This window comes from Dromaius novaehollandiae, chromosome 4 (genome assembly GCF_036370855.1).
Source record: "Dromaius novaehollandiae isolate bDroNov1 chromosome 4, bDroNov1.hap1, whole genome shotgun sequence".
Classification (NCBI taxonomy): domain Eukaryota; kingdom Metazoa; phylum Chordata; class Aves; order Casuariiformes; family Dromaiidae; genus Dromaius; species Dromaius novaehollandiae.
In genome coordinates, this window is record NC_088101.1 from 3403383 (window position 1) to 3413238 (window position 9856).

Here is a 9856-nt window from a genome sequence, read left to right on the forward strand (position 1 = left end):
TATGTAGAAAGGTCTATACCATTATAAGTCAATGCAAACAGAAGAAAACTTTATATGCTGCCTGTCAACAGAGAATGTCAATGGAAGAGCATTAGTAATAAATGTCATGGTGTGCTCTAATTACCGCCTACAGCTCTGCTCCTTTAGGCTAGATGTTCTATCCATTGGGGTCATGCTGTGGTACATATTAATTAAATCTCTTCAGCATTATCTGCTCTTTCTGGAAGGCAGCAGACATCATGTGCAAAGTAGTGGTATATCTGTAAAGAAAATAATACATCCTAGAGCAAGGAAATATCTTTATCTTTTAAAATAGATATCATCTATTATTAAAGCAAAAAAAAATGAGTGTCTGCTGGATTTTCTATTCCGGTTAATAGCCTCTTTTAGAATGAAATAATGACTAGAAAGAGGAAAGAGAAATAAGCTCAGACATGAAAACACAAGTACCGTTGTTTAGTAAATATGTGTCTTTATTAAAATTATAGCTTCGACAAGTTGTGGTAGGAAATGCATCTAGAAGAAGATCTCTGCCCTTTGCATGGAAAAATTGTGTGGCGTCTGATGGAGAAACGAGAAGTTGTTTCAGTTTAAGGCCTAGTAAATTCAGGGGAAAACCGTAAGGCTTTCCTTTGTGTGTGTGTTTGGCTCAAGTTTCAGGTGACTGTTCTCATGTATATAACAAAGTCATATTTGACAGAGACATCTTTAACAACTACTTTTGCATCTTACTTTATATCAGCTGCAAAATATATACCTGCACAGGCAGAAGCCCCTATTTTTTAGTCGGGAAATAAGATCAGTACTTGATCACACAGTGGAAAGAAGAAATTTTTCCAAAGTGCCTGAGAGAAATGAGAACACACTTGGTGTTCGAAGGCCAATGGGACTTGTACTCTTACATCTCTTGGACGCTACTAAAGATGTTTTTTAAATTCCTGAGGGCCTTTGGGGTCACTAAATAGCAGCTTATTCTGAGAGAGAAGAGTTGATTCCAAGTGGGCGAGAAATGTACTACACTTAATGAATTCGGCATATTCCAAGAAAAGTAAGTCTGAAGCACTGAAATCCAGGTTCTAAGCTGTTGTGCCTTGTTGAACTGGAATGAGTGCCTGTAGCAAGAAAAAAATGAAATTTTCATTGCAGATACCCAGTTATAATGCCAATAGAAATCATTAAACACAGAGGTATCTTTTAGTAAACTATTTTTGCTGGAGTTTTTTTGGTTGGGTTTGTAACACCACCACTGGAGGACAGATATTTAGAAGAGCTCAGTCTGTTTAAGAACACAACTCCTAGGAGAGCCCAGTAGCAAGCAGTTTGTGATGTTCCTAGATGTGCTGAGCTGTTTTGAAACCTGTCTATTACTTTTTCAGAGTGACCAATCATTTGGTGTTTTAATTATCTGATCCACAGCAACATTTTGCAGTCTGCATCCAATTAGGTTCCGAAGCCCATCTCTGATAGCATTAAAATAAGCCCAAAAGCCTGAGTCAAGCCTGCGCTCTGTTAAGCCCAGAAAATACAACTTGACTGTACCTCTTAGTGTAGCTTGCCACTCCACAGTGACATGATATGCAAAACAACTGGCATGGTGATCACCACCTTGTGCTTCCCACCGCCCTTGACAGGCACAGATCTTCTCTCAGACAGATGTGTTGCATGAGCACAAACAGTGCAGGTGTACATACATGCAGTGTGATCCTGGCAAGCCCAGGGTTAGCTAGTGCATGCTTAAATTGGAAGAGGAATGCTGAGACTGTTGCCCCTGCAGCTTGGCAAACCTAGGTATCAGCACCTAGTGACTGTTCAAGGAAGAGAAAAAAATGCTTGAGGTAGTCTCTGCAGGGCTGCCGAGACAATGGTAAGCCACTTGAACCATCTCACGTATCTGAAGTGGGTTTAGATATTGAATGGCAAGAGCTAACGCAATAGTATTAGCATAAATTCTGACTTTAATGGAGGTACTTTGGTCTACTGCCAAGCAATTACAATAAGTAGTATTTAACCAGGTGTTACATGAAGGAGTTTCTTCTCTGTTGTATAACTCAAGAGTTATCAGGTAAAGTTTAAAAGATGAAATGGAGAAAGAATGTAGTGGAAATGGATCCCATTACTCACTTGTCATTTGGCATGTTTCCTGTTCTGTGTTCAAAAGCACAAGGACATAATCCCTAGATTAATTCCTGATTTTTTGATTCAGGTTTGTACACTGAACTTTTCTCTGCCTTAGGTCAAATCCAAAATTTTGAATTTTGGGAAAGTGTGAACCTGGATCTACAGATTAATTTCTGTCTGCTATCGAACGGGGAGTTTAATCCAGGTGTGGTGTTCTGATGCGAAGTTTTAATTCCGGCCTGTTTCTAACTTGAAATGTTTTCAGATTTGACTTTTTCTTTCTGAGGCAGGCAGCAGGAGAGCCCTGAAGAAGGAGGATGTTGTTTTTACCATATTTAATTTCTTTACATTCTCTGTCTTCTTGACTTGTAAATATTTAGCTATGAATATGCTTGACAGCTTGTTTTCATCCTGTGCCTTGACAGAAGGCTCCTGCAGATAAACACAACTGTTCGTACGCCTGAGCCTGTGTACCTTGGATGTCCCTTAGTGCAGAGGTGTTCTCTGAAGGGTCTGGGAAGTCCTGTTCTCTCTCTGCCCACATCCCAGGCTCCTGATCCTTGGGTCACCAGCAGGTGGTCAGAAGTCATGGGCTCCTTTGCTTCCCACAACTAGTTGCACTGGATTCTGGATGAGGGAGTAAGCTATTCTCTTGGTATTAACAGCATGGAACTGGAGATTTCATTATGGGAAGAGTAGGAACCACTGGATGTTTCTACTAGCTCTCAGTTGTAGCTCATCACTCATCTCTTTTAACCAGGGGCTGGGGACTGGCATTGCCCTTCTACAGCAAACATGAGATTAAATATTCAGATCTGAGGAGCTAAACAAAAAGGTTATTTTATGTTTTTAAAGTATGAATACATAAACTCTCTCTTCACGGCACCAGGGCATAGATAGGTTGCAAAGTATTGGAGCTGTGCACCTGTTAGTTGATGTATGATCTTCTCAGATTATGGGTTTTTTCCTCATTTCATGTGCTCCCAAACAGATTCTTTTAATTACCTAAAATAAATAGATCTTCTTTTACATCTGCACTCAAATATAGCTGTACTGTTAGATTCCTTGTCTGCTATCCTGAGCTGGAAGCAATATGCAAGAGCATCCCACAAAAGAAATTTGTCACTAATGATGTTGCAGCAGTCCGAAGACATCTGCTCTTTTTATTACTGTACATCTTTTAGTGATGTGACAAATGATATATTTAAAATTGTGGCACAGTAAGAAAACTTGCATTTCATCTTCCAAAAAGTTGAGTTACTTTCTGCCAACAGTTGTTTAAAAGGTCAGTGAGCTTAAGCAGTTGTGCACAAATTTTCAAATGATGCTGTTTGACATCAAGCTGTGTCTTTGACATCACCAGAGCCACTGCAAAATTGGAGGGTGGTATCCTGACCTTTGGTGATTATTTTTATTGTGGCATTGCATCATTTCAAGTGAGCAGCATGAAACTTCACAGGAACTTTATGGTCAGACCACCAGGCTGTTGATTTCCCTCTTTCCCTCCTTTTTCCCTGCACTTTGAACATCCATTTAACAGGAGATCTTACAACTTCACATGCACAGGTACAGACAGACACTCCTCATGAGTTCCTGTCTTGCCTTCCCTGCCTCTCCTCATCATTCATTAAGTAACATGGTCCAGCTCTGTGTTTCTGTGCTTTCTTACACTGCTCCTCCCTTACTGTGCTGACTATTTCCACATCTGTCAATCCTTTCCCAGAAACACTGCAAAATATGGTGCCAGCTTATTTGCAAATGTGTCTGTGAAGAAACTGAGCTGCAGGAAGGCTTGCCTGTTTTAGCTTTGCAATGCACAATCTGCTGTCAGTGCTGGTCTACCTAACCTTGAAAGAATAAAATGACTACATGTGGTGGTCTGTTTCTTATTCTGTGGTTGGAAGTATGTGTTACAGCTAGCCATGTGATTTTGGTCTGGACACATGCACTCTGGCATGTGATCAGACACGCCATGGTTCAATGACCTGACACCTGTGCTTCCCTCATGTAGTTCATGTGAGTCTGAGCCTGTGATGGGGGCAGGAGCACCTGGACAACTCCCAGCCAGTTCTCTACCTCGACTGAAGCCTTCTTTGGGGAAGAGAATGGTAATGAAAGATCTTCAAACTCAAAGAATTATTCCAACAGTGTGGATGGCTATAAATTGGGGGCCATTCACGTAGAAACCTGCTTTAGGTTGTAGTAATTTTTTCAATGGCTTACAGTCCCACTCGTTGCTTGGGGTTTCCCTTTGTGGAAACTCAGGGATGCAGCTACTGACAGAGAAATACTGGGAAGTACATAGAGCAATGCACTGCCAAAGTGACCTGAGTTTTAGCTCCAACATTGATCTGACCTTGTAGAGCATCTCAAGGAAGTCATTCTGCCTCTTTGTCATATGTTGGTCTGGAGTTATGCTGTACTTATCAGGACTCAAGATGACTTTATTCTTGTGAAGTTCTTTTCAGTCGTGCAAGCATATAAGTATTTAAGTGATTTCAGTTGCTTTAAAAAGTAGATAGAAATATAGTGTTGATGTGAAATAAAAATAAGTCTATGCATTGCAAGTGCCTAGGAGGTGGCTTGGCCATGAGGTAGGGGCTGTGCTTGCTATGATTCTCTTCCTGGGTCCCTTATGGGCTGTCATATGATGTTAGCGCTCACCTGCCAAGTAACCAAAATGCCAGCAGCCCTCACCGTGGGACAGGCAGTGTTTAATAACATGACAGTGAAGGGCTGAACCCTGGAGAAAGAAAGACTGCAGTGGGTTTGCCATTACCAGCACAGCTCTCTGCTCATTTCCTGTTGTCCAGCCTTACACCAGTCACCCCGCATCATTTTGGCTTGGTTCCTCTTTTTACATCTTGTCTTTTTTCCCCCATACAGAAGTTGTCTCTTGCTATGTGTTTGTAGGCTGTCTGAGAGCAGTGGAAGATGCTGTGCCTGGTGCTGGAGTAATATTCATCATTTTACAGACAAGGATCAAACAAGTTCATGCTTGCAAGGCTTTATCTAGGGTTTTTCATGTATATGTACTTTTAAATGCTGGTTACAGAGATTATCATTAAAAGGGCAATGTTTATAAACAACTACTTTGTTATATTATTTGAGATAACACAGCTACTTTGTGTTTGCACAACTTAACTCAGTGTGCTTAGGAAATTATATTTTTCTAAGGTCAGCTGCTCTAGATAAGGCAGGGCTTGAGCTTTTCACATTTGCAACACTGCATCAGTCTTTCAGAATGAGTCTCCACATTTAAGTTACTAAATTAATCTCTAGGCAACTAACCAATTGGCCTAAATTTTCAAAAATCCTGAGTTCCTAAAACTCCTGCTAACGTCAAGACTTCCAGAAGCATCGTAGAAAATTGAAAGCAAAAGTCCCTTTGAAAATCAGGCTGACTTTAGGTATCATGTTTTGAAAACGTTTGCCTAAACTTTCCTCTACCAAGACATTCTGTGAGTTTATCAGTTATATTAGATTATTGTGTTTATATCAGTAAATTTTTGACAATCTCCCTGCCTGTCCATGTTACTAAGTATTGATGATTGATTTGTTTAGGTGGGGGAAGGGAAGAAGGAGGAAGGACAACATTTTTTTAAAAAATGGAGCTATAATCAGCACTATTTTGAAAAAACTGCCACTTGCAAAAATCATAAATAGTGGTGGTATTTGTATTCCCTATTGTGATTTAACAGAGTACTAACAATGGTGTAAGAGAAAGAAAAGAGATTCTTAAAAGACTTTGTTTTCCTTCTTTGGCAGAGAGCAAACTGTAGCTCTCATAAAAGGAAGGCTCGTTTGTATTAGGTACTGTGGTTCTGACAGACTAGTAATAAAACTGCGGAATTTTTGCTTTAGAATCCTGTGGTTCCAAAAGATTGATGGCAGGACAGAGAATTCCATTTGCTTCTGCTCAGAATTTTGGTCTTGAAAACTTCAAGACAAAGTATAAAATTATTTTGCAGAGAGAGCGCAAAGCAGTTGAGAGGATAATTGTCAGGGGGCTATGGCTCAGAAAGCTATTCTTTTGAGAGCTAGAAGTTCTGCAATGAATGTTGGGCTTTTCACAAGGGCTGTAACACAGTCCTCTGATGGCTTAAGGCCAAATACTCGCCACTGCTTTCAGGTAAATGATTTACAGTATGGTTGTACCTTTAAATAAGGCTGCTCAGCTTCTCTCTGGGATGTCTGCTGTCAAAACCAGTTATTGCCAGCTTTAAAATGACCCGCAGTATATTTCTTCAAACAGCTACCTTTTGGATTAGACTTCACTACAACAGCTTTTGTTATCTCCCTGTCAACCCTCATAGTACACTGATGTTTAAAAGAAAAAAAAAAAAAAAGAAAAACAAAAAGAGAGACCTTTAAATTTGACCTTTTGAGGAACAATGACATAGATAAATACATATTTAAATCATCCTTTAAAGTCAGCATCTCTTCCCAAATCATTTTCTTTAATGCCATTTATTGAAAATAACTGAGAGTACCATTTATGTATGCATATTTGGAAACATTGTGGTGTATTCAGAAGATGAAAAAATTCAGTTTGCCTCCGTGCAAGAACCACTGTAGCAAGGGTGAAGGAGCAAAAGCAGTCACATAGTTCTTGAGCTGCTGTCTTTGGGCCAGGGAGCATCTCAGGTCAGGTCTTTCAAATGTCTCTGTGCCGCTTTGCCTCATGCTCTTTAGGAGTGCTGCTCAAGTTGGGTAGATTGAATTCTTGTCTTAGTTTTGGTAGCCTAAATATTCTGGTAAAAGTGGAAACATGTTTTAAAAGTGTTCTTCTGCCCAAATTGAGTGCTGACAAGTCTTTATGCTCTAGGACAGGATTAATAATGTCTAGCATGGTCTTGGGGGAATCATCAGTGAATTAGTGATCAGGGTCAGGGCTTGCATTTAGGGTTAGAAAGTAAGGAAAGACATCGGATTTTCAAATACAGAATCTACGTCCTTGAGAAAATTCAGTGGTAAACAGAGAAAACGGAGGTGATTTTCAGAAAGCCTAATGAGAATAGTAAGGTTTAAATAATACTTTTATTTCCCTAATTAATAGCTTTGTCAAGAGGTAGGAGTGTAATTTTTACCTCCAGTTCTACAGCTACTCTTTTAAATCGGTCAGGATGGTGTGGATGTTGCTTTCTCTGTTAAATTTCTGACAAGTGCAAAACTCGTTGATACCATCCTCAAGAAGTACTACACCTGCCTCTCTGTCCTTGTCTTGTCCTCATTTGACCTTCCTTTCAATGAGGAGGAATGTAGGAGGCGCTAGGGTACACTGGGCTCTCCATCACCGCCCTGGCCTGTAGTGCCTATTGCTAGAGTGGCTGCCCAGGGACAGATGAAATGTTGTGTGTTTGAATGTGTTTGATAAAGTTTCCTGTGACAAAACTCCACGTGGCAGCAGACAGCAGCTACCAGAGCCCTGCTTGCCCTGGGTTGCTGTTGGGTGAGGTGTATTTGCTGCAGCAGGAGGTCTGTCCAGAACGCAACTGCCAGCCCTTTCGGCCACACAACCACAGCTCTTGGAGCAAAAAGGACATGACAGACACTTCTCAGCTTCACACTGAAAATCTGCTCTACAAGTGCTTAGGAAAAAGAAATGTAGTTGGTGTCAACAGGGAAGCAAAGCACTGCTTTGTTGTGCCCTTTCATTCCTGCCTTGGAACTGTTGGGAACAGCTTTGCTTTGGTTTTCCTCCTCTTTAGATGCTTCTGTCCAAGTTTGTTCAGGCTGCCTACTTTACATCTGTTTCTACAGGAGCTTATTCGTATGTCCTCCAGGGCTTCATTCTTGGACCTGGTTTTACTTTCTCTGTTTCCGTTTAGTGCTCTAATTTGGCAACATGGAGTGGATTTCCACTTGTGTCCTGACATTAGGCAAATTTATTTTCAGGTGAATGCCAGGAAACCATATGATTATCTTCCTTGTTATGACTGTATTGGACATCAACTTTTGGATGTCATGCAGTTGGTTATCTCATCTTGTCAGGAAGACTAAATTGCTTTTGAAACTGTTTTGGCATCACCTTCCCCATCTGCCCCCCCCCCCCCCCCCCCCACACACACACACCATTGCACTTCTTTTTCCCTACCTCAGGCTATAATATTTAGGTACTCTTCAGTGTGAAGGCAGTTGGTGCTGCAAACATCTTAGTTGTGCAGTATTGTTTCTAAGAATGGTTTATTTTCATCTCTGTGGTGAGTGTCAGAATGCAGTGAAAAGACTTACATTTAGAAGGCAACATCCACATACTCATTCATAGTCATTTCCACTTCCTCTTCAGTACTTGAGAGGCACCACTTCAAATAACCGTAAAATTTCACAACTACATATTTCCAGTTTAAGGCAAATGTGTCTGTGGAGCCAAAATCTGTTCTCAAGTGCTCATGTGCTGCCACTGGAGTCCGGGGTCTTCCTGCTTGGGAATGCAGAGAAGGCTTCGGTATGACACAGTGGCCTGAGAATGAAGAGTCTGATTTGGCACTTTTGTTCCTATGAGAAATAGGTGTGAGAAAAGTAACTGCTGTGAGGCTGAACTGTGACCTTGCTTTTCCTGGGGTTGGGGGCATTTCTTTTTTTTTTTTAACATCTATACTTAGGTTTTGAAATAAGTGGCCTGAATTCTAAAAGTGCAGTTCTTCTTGTATTTGGTCTGTTTGAAAACTGAAAATTTTCAAGCTGAAAGAATGGATAGGAGATAAATTTTGACAGTCACAATCCAAGATCTAAATAAATAAATTTTTGGGGTGATGACTGGAATTCCTCGCTACTGATCTAACATGACCCGAGATGGAGGCAGAATGCTTTGGAAAGTCTCGCCCGTTCCCCTTTCCTGCTGCAACCATTGCTGAATGGGCCCATGTTAAATTAAAACACAGCAACTTCCCATTGGAGATACTCCTTTTCCTTCCTCTGTAAAGCATCAGTGGTGTTGGTTTGGGCAGCGTCTCTCCCAAGCGAGAGTGCTGCTAGCTGAGTGTTATGACTAGTTGAACAGCACGTTCCTATAATGGTAGGCTTTTAAAATATTTTATAGGGTGTTTGTATGGGATGGAGTAAGACTAAATGGAATTGCATAGTGCATTTTCCACAGAATTTCCTATAAACCTCTAACAGGGCAAAGCTCATTGCAGACTAATTAAAGTGATCCTGCTGATCACTTTGTCTTTATTGCTCTTGCCTTAATACTTAGTAATATAGTGATATAAGTGGGAAGCAGACCATAAGATTTTTATTCTTAAAATATAGTACAAGCACTTCATAATATTTTTCTTTGTTTAACTAAAAAGATGGCAGTGTACAAGTGTAATTCATTAACAGTCAGTTTTTCAAGCAGCCTGATCCACTATGTGGTAACCAGCTTTCCAGGGACCTCTCTTCCCTTTAAATCACATCAATGCAGTGGGCACATTCTCCGCAGATACCAGCAACTCCTCAAAAGCTGGGCACTCCTTGCCTGGTGTTTGTCAGCGTGAACCCGCCCTGGGTACACTGGGCCTTGCTCTGCCTGTCTGGCCAGGGCTTGCTGTCCTTATGATGGGGTCTTGAATATCTTCCCAGTAAAATCTGCATTTGTAGCAATATCCTTGTGCTGGTGCTTGGCTTTAAATAGACCAGGTACAGAAAGACAAATGCCATCTTGCTCATACTAAGTGGGAAATGAGGCCAAGAAGGAGCTGTGACTTTCTCAAAGTGACGCTGGGAAATCTCAGGGGAAGCAGGATGGGCAGAG